Here is a 17,736-nt window from a genome sequence, read left to right on the forward strand (position 1 = left end):
TTAAGGAGTTAATAATATTCTTTTTAAAAAAAACTTAAGCAGTAAATGGGGCTTCCCTGGTGGCTCAGATGGTAAAGCATCTGCCTGCAATGTGGGAGACCCAGGTTCGATTCCTGGGTTGGGAAGATCCTCTGGAGACGGAATGGCAATCCACTCCAGCACTCTTGACTGGAAAATCCCATGGACGGAGGAGCCTGATAGGCTACAGTCCGTGGGGTTGCAAAGAGTCGGACACGACTGAGCGACTTCACTCATGACTGAGCGACTTCACTAAGCAGTAAATGAGGGAGGAAAAGGCATATTCATTTGCCTTCTTCATTTTCTTGATTCTTGATCCATGTGATACATGCTTGTTATTCCCAGGTAGATTTCAGGTGAAGTATTAGCATTTCTTATTAATGACGTGGTTTCTATCATTAAGCTTCCTTCTGTCAGTGTTGCCTTGGCTGCAAATACTCCTTGTGAAAAGATCACTTTGAAGATAACTCATGAATTGTAAAGAGAGAAAATAAAATCTAATTAGCAAGTGTCTCCAGCCCCTGTGCTGAGAAAAGTCTAGTGGAAACAACTAATCTGGGCATGAGAATGAAATAAATTTTGTAGGAGCACAGCCTAAAAAAAGAGGACTTTGCATACCCCTAAAAAGCCAGGTGGAGAAGGCAATGGTACCCCATTCCAGTACTCTTGCCTGAAGAGCCCCATGGACAGAGAAGCCTGGTAGGCTGCAGTCCATTGGGTTGCTGAGGGTCAGACACAACTGAACGACTTCACTTTCACTTTTCACTTTCATGCACTGGAGAAGGAAATGGCAACCCACTCCAGTGTTCTTGCCTGGAGAATCCCAGGGACAGGGGAGCCTGGTGGGCTGCTGTCTATGGGGTCGCATGGAGTTGGACACGACTGAAGTGACTTAGCAGCAGCAAAAAGCCAGGAATGAAGAATGCTCTGAAGGTATTTTGAAATCAATAGAAGACTTCCCTTAGGTTTGTTTTGTTTGCCGTCAGAGTGCATTTGCAGTTTTCTTGTAACAAGCAGCCCCAGTTCCTGTGCAGGAGTGACTCCCCACCCGTGCTCAGGCTTCAGGCTTGGTGGCAGTGTCAATCAACATGTCAGGCTGTCATGTAGCCAAGTGGTGGGCACCTGAGTCATATTCAGCCCCTCAGACTTGCCTGGGGCTTGATCTTCAGCAAAGTGACTCAGAATTTTAAAAGGTGGAACTAACTCAAGGTAAAATATCTCTAATTTCAATCCAAAAGCTTTTCTTATCCTTGCCATTTCCAAGCCTGGTTCCTCAACTGTTCTTTTAATTACACATCCCTTGGTATCTGAGGGTGGGGTTGGCTCCAGGAAACCTACAGATACCAAAATCTGTATAAATTGGCATAGTATTTGCATATAACCTACACACAGCCTCTTCAGTTTAATTCATCTCTAGATTATTTATAATACCTAATACAATGAAAGTGCCACATAAATAGGTGTAAATACAGTATAAACACTATGTAAATAGCTGCAGGCACCTGGCAAATTCAAGATTTATTTTTTGGAGTTTTTGTCAATTTTTTTTTATTGAATCCATGGATACAGAAGTCATGAATAAGGAGAGCTGACTGTGCTCCCAATAAACTCCCTTTTGCTTAGGTCAGAATCAGCTTCTCTTGCTTACAGTTTCAAAGGAAGCTTGCTGAATGATGCAAGCACTATGTGCCAGGCAGAAGACCAAGTACAATTTTCTAAAAGAGGAAACTGAGCCTCTTAGAAAACTAAGCCAAGAGCTTACCATAACCAGAAATAACAAAACCACAAAGTCAGCAGGAATATGGTGAGCAAATCATAATGGGGACAATGACCAGAGGTAACATTTTAAGTGTCAAAGGAATATGTTTTAGGCCAGTAATGTATGGGACAAATTTCCCAGTGAAGTTAGTAAGAATTGAGACTATAAATTCATTTTTGAATGGTTTGGAGATGTACACAGATAGAAATCCATAACCGCTTGTTTGTAATCCCAAATCTAAAAATGTCTTAAAAACAAGATTTTATCTAGGTTTGGCACAACTCATTTAGCAGCAAAACCCATTCTAAACAAACCTGAAGCTATTTATAGCATTCATTTATCCAATTTAAAGTGAATATTTATGTATTTTACCTCAGAAACATTATATTTTATTACAAGAGCATTCTGGGGCCATTGCAAAATATACAGTGTGTGCATGTTAGTAACTCCAAAACTTACAGAACAGGTATTTAAAAACACATCAGTTCCCAAGGGTTTATGGTAAGGATTGTGACTTATGTCATGGAGGAACAAAATACCCATTGATGCCACAGTTGGAAACAGAATTTGGTTAGAAACAGCTAGAACCTATGTAGCCATCTTTTTGTGCTTTATCATTATCTTTACAGCAAAGTGTCAAGTTATCAGAGACTCTCTGTCAATTATCTAGCCTGCTTTATGAATAAAACTGCATCTTTGTAAGAGAACTGGATGGAATCAGCATAAGATATTGATATTTGGCCTCTCTTTAGACAAAGCTAAGTGATCCGTGGATACTAAAAGCGCACCAGTGATTATAGCTTCTTTGGCATCAAGTGTCATTGAGTTAAATAATTGGCTGCATCATCTGTAAAGTCTTATCTAAATTTTCTAAGGAATGGTAACCCCCAAGCGTGTGCCTTAACTCTGTCAGTTTTCTCACTGTTGGAGGATGGAGGGAATGAAATGTGCTCACTGAACTGAGAAGGTAACTTGAGACCAAAAAATGAAACAGGCTTCTCCATAGAATCAATGGATCAATTTATTATATTTACAGGCTCAGCTGGTAAAGAATATGCCTGCAATGTGGCAGACCTCGGTTCGATCCCCAGGTTGGGAAGATCCCCTGGAGGAGGGAAAGGCTACCCACTCCAGCATTCTGGCCTGGAGAATTCCATGGACTGTATAGTCCATGGGGTCTCAAAGAGTTGGACACGACTGAGCGACTTTCACTCACTCACTCACTCACTCATGGCATATTCGGGCTTCCCTGATAGCTCAGTTGGTAAAGAATCCACCTGCGATGCAGAAGACCTGGTTCAATTCCTGGGTCAGGAATATCCACAGGAGAAGGGATAGGCTACCCACTCCAGTATTCTCAGGCTTCCCTTGTGGCTCACCTGGTAAAGAATCTGCCTGCAATGCGGGAGACCTGGGTTTGATCCTTGGGTTTGGAAGATCCCCTGGAGAAGGGAAAGGCTACCCACTCCAGTATTCTGGCCTGGAGAATTCCATGGACTGTATAGTCCATGGGGTCACAAAGAGTTGGACATGACTGAATGACTTTCACAGGTTGGGATTGGGCAGGCAAAGACCCAGAAGCATTGGCAGCTGTACTGTGTATCATGAAGGGACCACTGGGACAATTTTATAGTTAACCTAAGGTAGGGGATACATGCTGAGAAACAGGATATGCATTTCTAAGTCAGGGTTTATGAATGGGTAACTAGTTTTGTTACCTATTAGAATATTCATTGGAAGGACTGATGAAGCTGAAACTCCAAAAATTTGGCCACCTGATGTGAAGAACTGACTCATTAGAAAAGACCCTGATGCTGGGAAGAATTGAAGGCAGGAGGAGAAGGGGACGACAGAGGATGAGATGGTTGGATGGCATCACAGACTTGATGGATATGAGTATGGGCAACCTCTGGGAGTTGGTGATGGACAGGGAAGCCTGGTGTGCTGCAATCCATGGGGTTGCAAAGAGTCAGACATGACTGAGTAAACTGAACTGAACTAGTTCTGTGAGAACTGGGAATATGTCAGCAAAGGTCTTTATCATTGTTTGGAGAGTAACAGAGCACAGAGGCCTCCTGGTCCTAATGATTATTAAACAATATATTAACTACAAGCCCTTGATGACAGAGAAGTGATTCACTGCACAGTACAGTCCTGGGTAGGGTCAGTGGAAGGACAGGAAAAAAAAATGTATGAGCCCAATATGGTGTCAATGATGCTAACAGGCATACACTCACCAGGAGCTAAGAATAACCAGGTACCAAGGGACCCACATTTTAGAGGAGAGATGAGTTAAGAACCTCAGGCTATGCTGTCTATTATGTAACTGTTACTACCAGCCCTGTGTCATGTTCTTCCTCCATATTCACTTCACCCAAATACAATTATTTAATTTGATTTTCATTTGATTTCTAATTTGTATTTACTAGCTCATCCCATGTTATATAGAAAGCAGGAGAAAAAAATCTAGCCTATCAGGCCCAAAACCCAGTTCTTACAAGAAATATTTTGAAAAATATAGATTAAATGCCAAAATAAATAAACTAAAATATTGGATTTATTTAGCCTGTGCAAATGCTGAGTCTTTATAGATCCTGAGTTATCTTACAGAAGTCATTTAGGAAGTAATGTACTAAAAGAATTGATTTCCCTTTAACAAAGAACATTTTGTCTTTGAGATGAATTTGAATTGTTCTCAAACCTATCTAAGGGTTACTTTTCTGCAAGTTGCTTTTTAGAAAGCACCTTTATTGTCCTAAAATCATCAGTTTACCCACCATGCCAGTGATTTGACTGACCCTCCTATAGAGGATTGTGTTTTGAGATAATCCATATATTTGTAGGAGATGAAAACAGAGAACTTAGAAACTGCCCAGAGATAGAAACCTCTTCCATCAGAAGCATGGTAATGATCTGTGGTTGGGTAGGTGGCCATCTACCTGGTGTGCCTAGTGGGTATCAGATGGCAGATGGCCCCCTATTATTGTATTCATACCTGGTTTTGAGTTAAATCATTGATGGCAGCTTCAAAAATTTAGTTATGTGGGAAGAAGAAGACAGTATTCCCTATGTTATCACATAGAGGGGTCCTGCTACTTGCCACTTACAAACTCAATTACATACTCACAAATGTCAGTAGAATGGAAAGATGCCTTTAATCAACAATGTAGCTGTACACCTCTGATTGAGACCTGAATCCAGTCTTTTAACTGATATCGTACCTGGTCTCAGATTCTTAATGTCTCATTGCAGAAAGAATTCAGAGAGACAAAGTGACAGGTAAGAGTAGATTTATTTAAAGAGAAATACTCCACAGACTGTGGTCCATCTCAGAAAGTGAGAGACCTTGAAGTATGATGTGGTTAATTTTTATGGGCTGGGTAATTTCATAGGCTAATGAGTGGGGGGAATATTCTAGCTATTTTGGGGAAGGGGAAGGGGATTTCCAGGAATTGGGAATCCTACTTTTTAACCTTTGTGGTCTGTTTTGGATCTGTCATGACATCTGTGGGTGTGTCATTTAGCTTGCTGACATGTTACAGTGAGCATTTAATGAGACTGAAGTTGCACTGGAAGTTAAATCTTCTGCCATCTTGTACCTTGCTTGTTCTAAACAGTTTTTTTTTTTTCATGTCCTAGCATAGTGTTGTTCTTTTAAATGTTGTGCCCTGCCCCCTTCCCTCTTATTTCAAGGATAGCAGCAATCTGGAAAGATGGTAGATTTAGCATCCCCAAAAAACTGTCTCAGAAGATTCTGTTCAGTCATGAAAGCTTTTAATGTCAGATAATCATTGACACACAGGATCAGAGTCATTGTCCCCTGCTGTGAGCAGGCTTGTGATCGTCCTCTAAATCTTATCTTGTTCACACAGTCTGATCACACAGTTTGTTCAGGAGATTACTGAAGGGGAAGCTAGGGGAGAGACCTGGTCATCTGTTAATTACTTAGTCTTCATTTCTATTTCTTTGATCTAAGGAAGGAACCAACAAGTTAGGCAAGGTATTGAGTGATCAAAAGATGTGAAAGATGTGCCTGGCTGGAGTGGAGTAGAACATGGGAGTGCTTGCTTTAAAAGTTAGTTACAATATACCTTTGCTAAAATAAGAAAAGCAGCTTCCTGCGGAGGGTGGTTTCCTGCAAAGAGCTGCTGACAAATCCCCACTTGTCAGAGCATCAGTCCATTTCTGTGGGATTAGGGGTGAAGTTCTATCTTCTGTGATTTCTTCATGCTGATACAGGGCACTGTATTCTCAGAGTGGAAGATGTCAGCATGGGTCTAGAGCATCTCTTTGCTGACTGTTTCCGTTGCCCCCTTACACATACAGACAGAGCAAGCTACAATTATTATGATACCTACAAAGATATAGAGTAGTAATGTTAATGCCATCCCCTTGAGACCAGTTCTTGGAATTGTGCTAGCCACAGCTTCAGTACTGCTCAAGATGGAGCAGCTTCTATCATAGCTCCAGTCAGATCATCACGCAGTTAGCTTTCTTCTTCCCGGGACTGTTGTAAGAATATCTGTAAAACAAGTCAGAAACATGCATCAGACTCTGAGTCTATGACTCTATTGTCCTAATCATTTACTGTTAGGTTTGGTACTTGGATGGGAGGAGGCTCTGCAGGGCTTTGCTCCAGTCCACCTCATCTATATTAATTCTTCGACCTGATGACCAATGATAGACCTCTGGGCAAGAGAATAGTGCATGGATAAATTCTGATAAACAGGAGGGTCAAAAAGTATCTGGAGTAAGAGATTCTTACTGAGAGGAGAATCATTTGCTACAGAAGATTTGGGAGGCAAAATGGTCACCTCATGATGACTCATGCAGCCAATTTGGGAAGTAGCATGTTTGAAGCAGGCAAAAGCTGTGTGACTTTACAAGCATTTCCAAAGTTTTCAGTAATATCTCAAAATTGGATACCTTAAAGGTAGTAGACTCAGGATTTATAGTACAAAAGGATTGCCTAAAGAGTGCATTCAGAGTGCAAATACCCAGGGGTGGGGGGCAGAGATCCCCAGAAATCTGCATTTTTACCCAGCAGCTTAGATGGTCCACATCCTCTCTTTTTTGAGAAATACTGCCCCGGAGGGTACAGAGATGTTGCTATGCTACTTAAGCTCGATTTTCAGGTGCTGATTTCTTAAATCAGTGGTTCTCATCCCTGACTGCACATTAAAATCACCTGGGGAACTTTAACAACATTCCGGTTGCCAAGGCCCCATCCCCCTGTAGTTCTAATTCTGGGGTGGGTCCAGGCATCAGTGCATTTCAAAAGGTCCCCAGGTGACTCTAATGTACAACCAGGGTTGAGAATTATAGTCCTAAAGCATCGTAAACTGATTGCCTAAGTAAGTGAACCCAGCTCCCCAGAAGTGCCTAATTTACATGATGATAATTGATGGCCAGCCTATTTACCTTGGTCTGTCCATGACTTTCCTGAATCAGAGTTCTCTTTATTGTTTTGGTATTAAGCTGGAAAGAGGAACAGAATATATAACCTGCTAAAGCTCATGTTTTCAATTAATCAAATAATTTCATTTGCGCTTCCTCTTGGATACCTGGGCGTGTATCTACTTTTATGGTTATGGTTGATATTTCATTTTGTTTTGTTTCTCATTTGGGAGGCCTGGATTTTGGTGAGAAGAGTTAACACTGATCGTCATTGAAAATGGGAATTTTCTAGTTTGATTCATTTCAACACGGCTTCCAGATTGCTGGGTTTCATAAAACAAGTGACGATCTGAAATATAAATCACAGAAATTTGGAATGTTTTGAAAAAAGATTTATTTATGGCTGCACTGGGTCTCTGTTGCTGTGTGAGGGCTTTCTCTAGTTGTGGCAAACAGAGGCTCCTCTTCGTTGCCGTATGCAGACTTCTCGTTGCAGTGGCTTCTCTTGTTGCGGAGCATGGGCTCTAAGGCCTGCGGGCTCTAGGGTGTTGACTCAGTGGTTGTGGCACTTGGACTTAGTTGCTGTCTGGCATGTGGGATCCTCCCAGACCAGGGATGGAACCCGTGTCCCCTCCATCTTCCCCTCCATCAGCAAGCAGACTCTTAATGAGTAGACCACCAGGGAAACTCAGAAATTTGGAATTAAAAAATATATATATATTTCACAAGGATAAATGGGCTGACTTTGCTGAGTTGATGAAGTGCAGGTTCTCATCAAAGAATAAACATTTGTGAATTTCAGATACAATTTTGTTTACCAAAACCCAATTTTCAAACAACTCTGCAAATGTGTGAATCGTACATAAATGAGATGCCTCTTTGCTAAATGAAATTCTTCCAGTGCACAGACATTTTCCTTAAATAGAGATTATAGGCTTGCTAGAGGATGAGATGGCTGGATGGCATCACTGACTCGATGGACTTGAGTCTGAGTGAACTCCAGAAGTTTGTGATGAACCGGGAGGCCTGGCATGCTGCGATTCATGGGGTCACAAAGAGTCAGACATGACTGAGCAACTGAACTGAACTGATGCTACAAAATACTTACACATCTGGTAGGAATTTTTTTTTTTTTTCACAGACAATACTCCTTTCTGTCATCAATGCTTTCAAAATTGGGATGTACAAATATATATGATATAAAAGCTCCACAGATTCTATGTGGGGAAGTTCTTAATTGTTCAGCAAGCAAATTAAGATAGCAGTCTCTCCACAGGCTTCAGAGAGGGACCTGGGCGTGTATCTACTTTTATAAGAAGTCTCAGCTTTGGCCTGCGGGGAGAGAGCTGAGGCCAGTGAGTGGTTCTCAGTAATTGCACCTTCATATTCATACACCCACTTAAGGGCACGATGACTCATCATGGATTTACGAGGGCTGTCATGGCTCCCCTTTCATTGAATCCTGCTGTCAGTGACTTAATTCGCTTTCCTGAAACTTCCCGACTTTGACAGATTTTTTTTGATAAGCACCCACACACACGCAGGGTCTCTGAAGGCTTCTGGGGCTTCGTGACTGGATGACTGAGACACGGCAAGTCAGCCTTGGAGGAAATCCCATGTGTGACTCACTGGTGTGAGGGTCTAATCTCCGAGCTGCCCAGAGCGGCAGTCTGCTACTTACTAACAGACCGACGCTGCCCCCAAACAGTTCTGTCTGAGGATTTATGCAGGAGAGGCTGGGAGGAATGGCTATAGGGGAGATGTACTGGGGGTTCCTACTGTTCCTGCCCCAAGCGGCTATGTGACGACTCCAGGAGGGGACAGTGGAGGCCTTCTCTGCACCAGCCCCCACGGAAGCTTCCCACAGTGTGGGCGACAAGCTATCAACAGAAGGGAGAAGCAGAAAGGATGGCAGGTTTTAGTTCTTTATCCCTATGTCTGGATCCTTGAGCAAATTAACTTCCTTCAGCCTTTCTTCACCTGGAAGTAGCAGCTCTTTCCAGTTCTAGATTCTGGGGCCCTAAGTGGGGGGTCATCTCCAAGCACACGCTTTTAAAAATTCTCATCAAGGACTTCTGTGGCAGTCCAGTGGTTAAGATTCCGTATTTCCACTGCAGAGGGCATAGGTTCTTTCCCTGGTCGGGGAAATAAGATCCCACGTGCCTCTCAGTGTGCCCAAACAACAACAAAATTAAAAATTCCCATGAATTGTTAGCTTCTCTTGATTGGCCTTGGTCATCTATAATTTGAAAACCTCACAGAATACATGCTGACCCTAAGCAACTTGATTTTCTAATAGTATTTAGGTGTAAGTTGTATCAAAGCATGTGCATGTATAAACAGCAAGGTCCTGCCGTACAGCACAGGGAGCTAGATTCAGTTCCCCTGTGGTAAACCATCATGAAAAAGAATATGAAAAGGAATACATGTATGTATAAGTGAGTCACTTTGCTGTATAGCCGAAATTAGCACAACATTGGAAATCAACTATAATTCAATACAATTTTTTAAAAAATTCAGTGAGGCTATGAGACCAGCTCATATACTAATAGTCATGTCATTGTGCTTAGTCGCTCAGTCATGTCTGACTCTTTTTGACCCCGTGGACTGCAGCCCTCCAGGCTCCTCTGTCCATGGGGATTCTCCAGGCAAGAATACTAGAGTGGGTTCCCATGCCCTCCTCCAGGGGAACTTCCCAACCCAGGGATTGAACCCAGGTCTCCCACATTGCAGGTGGATTCTTTACCATCTGAGTTACCAGGGAAGCCCAAGAATACTGGAGTGGGTAGCCTATCCCTTCTCCAGGGGATCTTCCTGACCCAGGAATCGAACTGGAGTCTCCTGCATTGCAGACAGATTCTTTACCAGCTGAGCTACCAGGGAAGCCCAGTCATATCACCACCAAAATGGATATATGGGAAGATCAGTAGCAATGTTTCTGAAACCTAGTTTATTTACTAGTAGATTTATCGAATGAATTAGAAGTATATTGTAAAATATAAGTGGAAATACATAACAAACCTAATTTATTTAGTTCACTAAATAAGAGTCCCACGTAGGTCCTTGAGAAAATTTACATCATCCTATGGTATCATAACTATTTTGCTATAATTGGTAGAAAGCCAACGTTCCCTTAAATGGAAGACAATTGCTTCTGTTCACCTGTCTGGGAAAGGGACTAAAGACGTTCCTTGTAATCAAGGAAAAGGTACAAATGCTTTTCTGTCTCTCAAGAATCTCTCTCAAAATGCAGGACTTGTTGCTGTTAGATTCATCCCTTATCTCCTTTCTTTGCTTCAGATTGTCTTTATTTGGCTTCATTCCACACCAATCTCTCTCCAGGCATCAGAGAAAATTACTACCCCAGTGCTTCCTGATTCAAACCTTCTCTGTGTTTCAGTTTCCTTGTCTTTGAAATGTGGGTAGAAACACCACTGAACTCCTGGGCTTGCTTTGAGATTAAATGTGTTGATACATGAATGTGCTTAGGTCAGTACCTCATACATAGAAACTATTCACACAGAACAGTAATAACAGCTAGTATTATGATAACTGTCCCACCTCAGGGTGGAAATGATCTTGGGTGGCCTCGGCCTGCAGGGGCTTGAAGCAAGATTTCAGTTCCTGGCTAGAGATTGAAGTTGGCCCGTGGCAATGAGAGCTCTGAATCCCAGCCACTAGACTTCCGGGGACCAGTGGCCAGTGAAAAGGTCCTGGCCCATTTCTACACAGCTGTGTAGAAATGAATTTCCACATAGAAACGGAAAGTAGTGAAGCAAGTAATGTGTTTATTAGAAGGAAAAAAGAGTACAGTATGTGTGGATGGACACATGGGTAGGCTCAAAGAGAGAGAGTTGTGCCCCCTCTCTCTTTGGTTTGAATCACTTAAGTGGGGTATTTCTTCTGGGTTTCCTTTGGCCAGTCATCTTGCTTTGCCTGCTTCTGAGTCTATTTGGTTTATTTCAGGGTCCTCCCATGCATACACCCACATCTTTTAGCCAAGATGCCTTCCAGACAAGAGGCCCATGGTAGTCAACATTACTTACTATGGGGTGATGCCCCCTCCCTTTTTGACCTCCAGGGAGCCTTTCTGTACATGTGTAGTCAGGAAGATCTCTTTGACTTCAAGAATGAGGAATATGTGGTCTTTTATCTCTAATCTGAGTAGAGCTCAACTTCCTCTTGGAAGAGACATCAACTGTTCAGTCTGGGGCCCATCTATCTCCTGCCTCAGTAAGGACTTCTCTCTCCCTCTATCTATAAGTCAATCAAGGGCAGGAATCTTTTTTTTTTTTTTTTAATTAATTAATTTTTGGCTCTGCTGGGTCTTCACTGCTGCACTGATTTTCTCCAGTTGCAAAAGGCAGGGGCTACTCTCTAGTTTTGGGTCACTGGCTTCCCATTGAAGTGGCTTCTTCTATTGCAGAGTACAGGCTCTAGGGCACGTGGACTTCAGTAGTGGCAATGCCCAGACTCTAGAGCTTAGGCCCAATAGTTGTGGTACATGGGCTCCTTGAAATGGGGGATTTTCCAGGATCAGGGATGGAACTCATGTTTCCTGCATTGGCAGGTGGTTTCTTTACCACTGAGCCAACAGAGAAGCCCCAGGACAGGACTCTTACTGACATACTAACACCTTGCACCTCCTTGTAAAGAAGAGAATGGAGAACTGTGATGGAACAGGCCTGGGCATGAGACCCCCTCCTCCACTCAGGGCTTCCTGGGTGGGAGATACCTTTAGCCAGAAACCAGAGCTGCCCCAGAACACTGAACACAGCAGCCCTGCTACTATAAAATAGTTAGAATCCTCATGTTCTCTCACAATCGATGCTCTCAACCATCCTATTCTTCCAGGTGAAAATGCTAAGTGAAAATCATGCAGGTTGAGCAAGATACTTAAGTTCTCATAGCCTCACTTGCTCACTAAAAAATGGGTGCATAATGAGAACCCAATTTTGTGTGTGGAGCAGGATGACTGCTGCATAGTAGAGCCACCTCCCCACTCTACCTTCATTGTTCAGTTACTGAGTCCTGCTCAACTCGGCCACCCCATGGGCTGCGGCACACCAGGCTCCTCTGTCCTCCACTGTCTCCCAGAGTTTGCTCAATTCAGGTCCATTGAGTTGATGATGCTAGCTAATCATCCCATTCTCTGCTGCCCATTTCCCTTTGCCTTCAATCTTTCCCAGCATCAGGGTCTTTCCCAGTGAACAGTATGAAGGATATGACACTGAAAGATGAGCCCTACAGGTTGGAAAGTGTCCAGTATGCTAGTGGGGAAGACCAGGGGGCAATTACTAATAACTCCAGAAAAATGAAGCAAGTGGGCCAAAGCAGAAACTATCCTCAGCGTCTCACTAAATAAAAGAAGGAGGTACTTCTTCCAAGAGGGAAAAGAGGCAGGTTAAGAAAACTCTTATGTCTCTCAACAGTCATTAATACAATGTTAGAAGGCAAACATCTCTAATTAAGAGCACAGTTGGTCCTGAAGATGCAATGCTCCTTTGATGAAAAGTTCAACCTTTCTTGTCCTTGCTACTCTCTTCCCAGGAAAGGAATAACATGTCCATGTTTGCACAGCTAAGATTCCCTCCAGCTCTGATAGTCTGATTCCACATTTCTGTGACTAGTGACATGCTTCAAATTGTTTATTTTCTTGTGCCATCACTCTTAACTCATTCCTTTCCTAAGCATTTTTTTTTTATATTACATTTAGAGAAAATTCATTGAGCACCTTGTATGTTTGGCTTTGGACTTGCATTTAATTAAGTGTGAATCCCACTAACGTATTTCTGACCAGTGTGGAGGCTGATGTTTGGTTAGTTTCTCCCATGAGATGTAAGCTGCTCCCACCCAAAATTCCCGCAGCTCAAGGTCTTAAATGATTTATTGATATTGGCTGACTCTAGCCGTGTGTGTGCTCTAAAACCCTAGAGCCTGAGCGCCACTGCTTAGACTGAAGGCCGTCAGGACATTCCGTGAACAGAAATCTGAATTCTGCCACTTGGTCCAGGGACTGTGTCCTTTTTTGCCTTTGGGTTTTGTGTTCCAACAGGAGGTCATTTCTACCTGTTTGTACGAGAGTATACAGGAGCAATGCTGGTTCACATGTATGCAGACCCCTGTCTTTTTCTGTCCCTCAGGGTGTCCCCTAGGGCTCTATTCCTAAGCCCCTACCATCGGCAATCTCTACATTGCCTTTGAGACAAGTTACTCATCTGAAGATGGGTTGTTTCTCACCCTCCTTCAGACCCAGTTCATTTAAGCCATGTTTGAGCCTCATGTCTCTTGTTGGAAGCTTCTTTGCTGGACGTAAATGCAACCAGATTTCCTCTAAGCGAATGTAGATAATGTAGAATTCTGACCTGTCCCCATGGCTCTTCACAACTGGTTCCTACTCCTTAGGGTAGCTGTAAAAGGAGAAGGCTGTCCAAAGTCACCCAAAACTTAGGTCCTGTACGAATATCCAGGAAAGAGTGAGACATATTTCCTTCTTCCCCTTTAGCCTCTAAGCTGAGAATTTCATAACTTGTCATTATTAAGCACCCACCAAGTTCAAAGTGTATGTTGAGTTGCTGGGATTGGAACTAGAAGCTAAAAACCATGGACTCTACCCCCCAGAGGCTTAAAGTTTAGTTAATAAGGTAAAGAAACACACCCATAAACAATGTACTCATAAAAATACACGGATGGTAGTGTAAGCTGTGAAGACAGAGATTTGAGTGATGGCACAACAGACCTAGGGAGAAACAGACATGTCCTCAACCAGGAACAGCACAGTCTCCACACCAAACCCTCCTGGACACACTCTTTCCACTCTGGCCAGATTGTCTTGAGGAGTTCCTTGATATTGAAGATTGAATATCATACCCTAGGGGCTTCCCATGTGGTTTAGTGGTAAAGAATCTGCCTGCCAATGCAGGAGATGCAGATTCAATCCCTGAGTGAGGAAGATCCCCCAGAGAAGGAAATGACGACCCACTCCAGTGTTCTTGCCTACGAAATCCCAGGGACAGAGGAGGAGCCTGGTGGGCTACAGTCCATGGGGTTGCAAAAGAGTTGGACCTGACTGAGTGACTAAACATCATCATCATTCCATAGAGACTATTCAGTCTCACAAAAAAAAATGCTCTTCCAAATCTCTCCATTCTTATGAGCAAACGCCTCTCTTAGCCTACCCACCATGATTGGTACCTGGGAAAGGTTCAAAATGTTCTCTCCTTTGTCAATAAGGATTTCAGCAGGAAGAAGCATACTCAAACATGCATTTAAGGAAAGTTTAATGAAAAGGCTACATATGAAATGTGGGCAGGATGAAGAGAATCAACAAGGGATGTTGACATACCTAGGGTCTAGCCATCATTGGGAGCTATTACCTTACCCTCTAGACCTAAAGGGGCAAGGGGAAGAAGCTGTTTCTGTAACCCAGTAAATGTTATAACCAGTGGGGAGGGGCTGCCCTGGAGAAGCTGTGTCCATGGAGAAGGAACACAGCCTGTTGCCAAACTGGGATACCAGAGAGAGAGAAGGAGAAAGTGACAACTCTCTCTTTTTGTAAAGCGGGCCACCAAGCAGAGAAGGGCAGAGAATGGATCTGGAGGCAAAGAGAAAACACCCCAGACATCCCCCATACCCCAAGTGGGTGCTGTTTCTCACCCAAGTTATGACAATGCCTTTCCAGGAGAATTCTTTCTGGGCTGGAGGATCACCTGGCAAGCTTTGGCTTGCCACTCTATGATTATTGATAAAACACTCGGTAAATCTAAGTACTTGGACTAATGGTTTATTTCCATTAAATTCCAAACATCTTGATCTCTATGAAGCTGTCACATCTAGAGAGAGTAGCAAATTAACATATTGAAGTAAATCAGATGCCTTCGATGGAAATCTTTAAGAAGACGGTCAAGACTTTATCTTGTGAATTGATTTATCTATCTGTTAATGTATCTGATCATTACTAAGATGCCTATAAGTGTCTAGGAAACTGAACAGTTCTCTCCCAAAGGCATATTTGCAATGAAACTGGAAACAAGATTCTTTTCTTTGAATAATGCATTCCCTTTCTTCACTGTTTCCTTTTTATATATCTTGAGGTACTTTTGAGAAATTTTAATAAGAAGGTAAAATGGAGGATGCCATCCAATCAACAAATTTTGATGTAGAAGCAATATTCTGAAAAGCCAGGCTTTCATTTATTCTAACCCTCAGAGTTCTAGAGTGGAGAAGTACCCAGAGACAAAGACACAGAGAGATATGGGTTGACTAAGAATACGGTCAGGGTTTCCAAGTCTGTTGTTAATCCGTAACAGCTCAATGGACCCAGAAGTGAATTAGAGAATTGCTATTTAGTCTCACTTTCTCAACTAAGAAGTCATATCCTGACTTTTCACACAAATATAATAAAAACCATCATCGTGTATTTAGTGCTTGCCCCACTCCAATACTCTTGCCTGGAAAATCCCATGGACGGAGGAGCCTGGTGGGCTGCAGTCCATGGGGTCTCTAGGAGTCGGACACGACTGAGCGACTTCACTTTCATTTTTCACTTTCATGCATTGGAGAAGGAAATGACAACCCACTCCAGTGTTCTTGCCTGGAGAATCCCAGGGACAGGGGAGCCTGGTGGGCTGCCGTCTCTGGGGTCGCACAGAGTCGGACACGACTGAAGTGACTTAGCAGCAGCAGCAGCATGTACTGCTAAGGACTCTTAAAAGTTTTGCATGCATTAACTCATAATAATCATCTGAGGCAAGGATTATTCTAAATAATAACCCTTAGAAACCCTTAGTTAACTTGCCCAAGGGTACAGCTGGTAAGCGAAAGAACTGAAATTTGAACCTAGAATTCAAGTTCCACAGACTGTGTTCTTAATTCACCCTCTGGTTGCTCCAAATTGTGTTTGTGTACAGCTCTGGGGCTTTCACAATCTTAGTAAAATATTTATAAATGTACTTATCCTCCACCCCATTTCTCAAAATTTATAGCAATTTTATTGCCCGTAAATCTCAAAATAATCCTGTGAGGTAGATATTATTTTTTCCATCATAATCAGGAAACTGAATGACTGAGCAAAGTGCCTAGTCAGGAAATGGCAGAATCAGAACTTGGGTCCAAATGTTCTGACACCAGATCCCATCATTGTTCTGCTGAAACATAGCATCCTCAAGTCACCCCATCAAGAGCATGAACTCCTGACCCTGCAAAGATAAACTGACTCAGGGTGTAATCTGGGCTGCAGGACTTATTGTCACTGTGTCCTCAACCAGTAATTTACTCTCTAAGCCTCAGTTTCCTTACCGCTAAAATTGGGATGAAAAAAAACTTACCTTAGTATTTTAGTTTTACCCACCAGGGTTCTTGACCTCCTTAATAAAAATTGATCAGAGACCAGAAAAAAAAACTTAGGACAATGCTTTATTGGAGCCCCTGCTGTAGCAGGGGGAGCAAGAACAAGTAACAGTTTCCTTCGCTAGCTCACTGAGGGTAGGGACAAGCTGGTTCCTTACGGGGGTGAGGGTAGGGGTGTGTGCAGGGTTGGGTTAGAGGGGTGGATTAGGTGGTCTTCCCACCCCTTTGGTGATGTTGAGCTTTAAGCCAACTTTTTCACTCTCCTCTTTCACTTTTCATCAAAGGCTCTTTAGTTCCTCTTCACTTTCTGCCACAAGGGTGGTGTCATCTGCATATCTGAGGTTATTGTTATTTCTCCCTGCAATCTTGATTCCAGCTTGTGCTTCATCCAGACTGGCATTTGCCATGATGTACTGTGCATGTAAGTTAAATAAGCAGGTGATAATATACAGACTTGACATACTCCTTTCCCAGTTTGGAATCAGTCCGTTGTTCCATGTCCGGTTCCAATTTTTGCTTCTTGACCTACATACAGATTCCTCAGGAGGCAGGTAAGGTGGTCTGGTATTCTCACCTCTTGAAGAATTTTCCACAGTTTGTTGTGATCCACACAGTCAAAGGCTTGGCGTAGTCAATAAAGCAGAAGTAGATGTTTTTCTGAAATTCTCCTGCCATTTAAGTGCATTTATATGGATTTCCCTAGTACCTCAGCTGGTAAAGAATCTGCCTGTAATTCAGGAGATACTGGTTTGATTCTTGGGTCAGGTAGATCACTTGGAGAAAGGATAGGCTACCCACCCACTCCAGTATTCTTGGGCTTCCCTGGTGGCTCAGATGGTAAGAATCTACCTGTAATGTGGGAGTCTTGGGGTCAATCTCTGGGTTGGGAAGATCCTCTGGAGAAGGCTACCCACTCCAGAATTCTCGCCCAGAGAATTTCATGGACAGAGGAGCCTGGTGGGCTACAGTCGACGGGGTTGCAAAGAGTCGGACATGACTGAGCAACTTTCACTTTCACTTTACACATGTTTGGAGCAGCAGGGAAAGTATTTGACTAGTACTTGCCTCTGTATAACAGGAAGTATTGTTTAAAGCATGATGCGTAGCAGCAGGTATGGATACTGTGATGTTTGTGGTCGTTTCCACCACTTCACTTTAGGGCTCCTCTCTGCGAAACAGTCAGTCTGTGCAGAGTTCAACAGCAGCCTCAGGGC

General features: G+C 42.9%; 1 protein-coding gene and 1 long non-coding RNA gene across 2 annotated transcripts in view; one reads left to right on the forward strand and one right to left on the reverse strand.

Moving 5' to 3' along the window:
- The window catches only part of USH2A (usherin), a 940,802-nt gene that overhangs the window by 872,931 nt on the left and 50,135 nt on the right, over positions 1-17,736 (forward strand). The window lies entirely within an intron of this gene.
- LOC112585117 lies at positions 5,427-6,986 on the reverse strand. The gene is made up of 2 exons (XR_003109515.3): positions 6,818-6,986; positions 5,427-6,299 (listed from the first exon to the last, which is right to left on the reverse strand). It is a non-coding gene; the product is annotated as an uncharacterized LOC112585117 (long non-coding RNA).

The sequence above is a fragment of the Bubalus bubalis genome, chromosome 5, assembly GCF_019923935.1.
Source record: "Bubalus bubalis isolate 160015118507 breed Murrah chromosome 5, NDDB_SH_1, whole genome shotgun sequence".
NCBI classification, from domain to species: Eukaryota; Metazoa; Chordata; class Mammalia; order Artiodactyla; family Bovidae; genus Bubalus; species Bubalus bubalis.